This window comes from Egretta garzetta, unplaced genomic scaffold (genome assembly GCF_000687185.1).
Source record: "Egretta garzetta isolate BGI_Z169 unplaced genomic scaffold, ASM68718v1 scaffold323, whole genome shotgun sequence".
Lineage (NCBI taxonomy): Eukaryota > Metazoa > Chordata > Aves > Pelecaniformes > Ardeidae > Egretta > Egretta garzetta.
In genome coordinates, this window is record NW_009259435.1 from 2,711,848 (window position 1) to 2,715,155 (window position 3,308).

A 3,308-nucleotide genomic window follows, 5' to 3' on the forward strand; every position below is an offset into this window, starting at 1 on the left:
GTGGGGCCCCCCGGGGGCGGCGGGGCCCCGGCCTGCCCCACCATGGGCTGCGGGGAATCTCTGCTCCGGCGCCTGGAGCCCCTCCTGCTGCCCTGGCCTGGGGGGCTGCAGGGCTGCTCCTCTCACATCCCCTCTCTATTCTCTACGGCTGCAGTTGCGCAGGGGGTTTTCCCCTCCTTCTTAACTATGTTATCCCAGAGGCGCTACCACCGTCACTGATGGGCTCGGCCTGGGCCAGCGGCGGGTCCGTCTTGGAGCTGGCTGCATTGGCTCTGTCGGACATGGGCAATGCTTCTGGCAGCTTCTCACAGAAGCCACCCCTGTGGCCCCCTCAGCTACCAAAATCTCACCACCCAAAGCCAATACAGGGCTGCGCGTGCAGTCTTCGTCACTGGGAGCCTTTCCGTGGGAGCACGAATTCACGGTGAGGTCACCCGTCTCTGTGCGGAGCAAGATCAGCTGTGGGAGTCAGCCCTGCATCCTTACTGAGAGGCAGGGAGTCATGGTAAACTGACTCATTGTAATTCATGGTTTTAGATCTGACAGGTATTGGAGCAGGGCAAAGAACCTTTGGAACTGTGTGTGCTCAGCAGTACGATTCCACTGCTGATTAAACTGTCACCCTTCTAATGCCCTTGTTGTGGTTTAACCCCAGCCAGCAGCTAAGCACCACCCAGCCACTCGCTCGCTCCCCCCTGGTGGGACGGGGGAGAGAAGCGGAAGAGTAAAAGTGAGAAAACTGATGGGTTGAAAAAGCCATGCACACAAGCAAAGCAAAGCAAGGAATTCATTCCCCACTTCCCATGGGCAGGCAGGTGCTCAGCCATCTCCCGGAAAGCAGGGCTCCATCATGCATAACAGTAACTGGGAAGACAAACGCCATCACTCCAAACGTCCCCCCCTTCCTCCTTCTTCCCCCAGCGTTATACACTGAGCATGAGGCCATACGGTCTGGAACAGCCCTGGGGCCAGTTGGGGTCAGCGCTCCTGGCTGTGCCCCCTCCCAGCTCCTTGTGCCCCTGGCAGAGCAGGGGAAGCTGAAAAGTCCTTGACTGGTGTAAGCCCTGCTCAGCAACAGCTAAATCATCGATGTGACATCAACACTACTCTGGCACTAAATCCAAACCACAGCCCCGTACCAGCTACTGTGAAGAAAATTAACTCCATAGCAGCCGAAACCAGGACAGCCCTATACCCCACCCGCTGGCTCTGATGCAATCCGTGACTCCAGCATGCACGTTGGGTCTCGGTTGGCATCCACGCTTCCCCAGTGGCTTGTGGACTTCAAACCACAAAGGCAGAGAGCGTTTGTTCGCGGCTCCCTTTGTCCTGTTTTCTTTTAATCCCTTCACGTTTACTCAAAGGAATTTTTTTTTCCCCGAGCAGTTTATTTTCTAAGCAGTCATTAATAGGAGTTGGTGATATTTTTAGTGGTTTTTGGTTTTTTGGTTTTTTTTTTAACCAAGAGAGTTGTGTTTAGTGCAATGTTCTTCCACGTACTCTTTTTTTTTTTTTTTTTTTTTTTTTTATATAGCACTCCCATGGTGTACTCGTTCATCCTGCGATCTTTGTTTTGTTTTGGAGAAGGAAAAAATGGTTTTGTTGCTATGACTGGAGGTATCTGGATTCAGAGGTTGATCCTGTACCAGAGGGAGCTGAACCACGTCCTTATTTCTGCTTCTGCAGCATTTGCTGGAAGGGCAATTTTAAATATGGCCCCAAGGGATCTGTTCTGGTGTATCCCCTAGCCGTTACTTTAACTTTGGTATTAGCGCTTAATCGTATAAAATGGGGGGGTGGAGGGGGACACACACCATGCTGGGAGAGGTTCAGGGAATGGGGTCAGCACTCAAAATGAAGAAATTGCCTTAATTCAGGGCAATGACATTTATTGAAGGCCAGTAAAAAGTGTGTGCTTAGGAAGGAGAAAGCCCAAGCACCAAGCAGGGATTAACTGGCAGGTGTGCAGCAGAAGCGACGGAGGTGCCTGCGAGCTACAAATTACAGGGTGAAAAGTTGACTCTCGGGGAGGTGTTAGCTGGGCTGTGAAATAACGGTGGAAAAAGGTTATTTCTTGTGTTCCGGCTGGTGCGGGCGATGCCTCGGCTGCGGTACCGCTGCAGGTCTGGGCATCGCAGCTGAAAATGATGTGGGTTTCATTCTGGTTTCAGTAATGTGGTCCTGGTTTTGGTTAAGCCGCTGTACAGTTAAGCCCCACGCATCCCACCAGTGCTCACTCACTCCGGTGGGATCGTCCCGCTCACTCGTCCCACTTCTGGTGGGATGGGGAAGAGAATCAGAAGGGTAAAAGAAGAGAAAACTCGTGGGTATTGCGCCGTCCAGCAAAAGCTAAAACATTCCTGTGTTATCAGCACTGTTTGAGTCGCAAATCTGAAACTTAGCACCATGTGAGCTACTGTGAAGGCAAATGAACTGTATCTCAGCCAAAATCAGTACAAGTCCATACGGAAAACCTAAAGGGGTCATGGTTTTCAGTCTAGAAAGGAAAATTCTGATGGGGACGTAGTCCAGCATGCTGCTCAGAGTCGTACGATGTAGCCTGAAAGCCCATTTCTGTTAGGATCACTGGGAGAAGAACAGAGTGAAATCATCTTAGGGACAGCATTAGGAATGTCTGTCCAGCTGCCGAGACGGTAAAGGAGGGGAAGAGGCTGGCTGGCAGCGTAAAAACCTCCAACAGAAGAGAATCTCCAAGTCATCTCCTGTGCTGTGAGGCTTATCAGACCTCTGGATTTGCTTGATCCTGCCATGAAAACATGGGTAGCAAGACCTGCTAGTTCTACGGTCTTTGATGATTTTATTATTACTTGGTTGGAATAACTCTTTAACAGTTATTTTTGAGAGTTGCCGTCAGTTACTCGTGAGATTCTTTCTTTAAGTGATAACAAAGGGCAGGGCACCAGTGCTTAGTTCTGCCATGCTGGATGTAACGACAAAGTTGTGTTTTCAAACAGCAGATTGGATTCTGGTCAGCCCAGAATGGCTCTGGACTTTACCCAGCATGCGTGACCTAAAATTTCCTTTGGTATTGGTTGTTCGCTGTGTGATCTGGGTGAGGGGATCGAGGGCACCCTCAGGAAGTTTGCAGACAACACCGAGCTGGGTGGGAGTGTCGATCTGCTGGAAGGGAGGAGGGCTCTGCAGAGGGACCTGGCCAGGCTGGATCCATGAGCCCAGCCCAGTTGGGTGAGGGTCAACAAGGCCAAGGGCCAGGTCCTGCCCTGGGGTCACCACAACCCAACACAACGCTCCAGGCGTGGGGCAGAGGGGCTGGAAAGCTGCCCGGC

The 3,308-nt window shown here is 51.7% G+C and overlaps 1 protein-coding gene across 1 annotated transcript in view; it reads left to right on the forward strand.

Annotated features, from left to right (window-relative positions):
- The window catches only part of INTS4 (integrator complex subunit 4), a 42,151-nt gene that overhangs the window by 37,627 nt on the left and 1,216 nt on the right, over positions 1 to 3,308 (forward strand). The gene's annotated exons all lie outside the window — the stretch shown is intronic.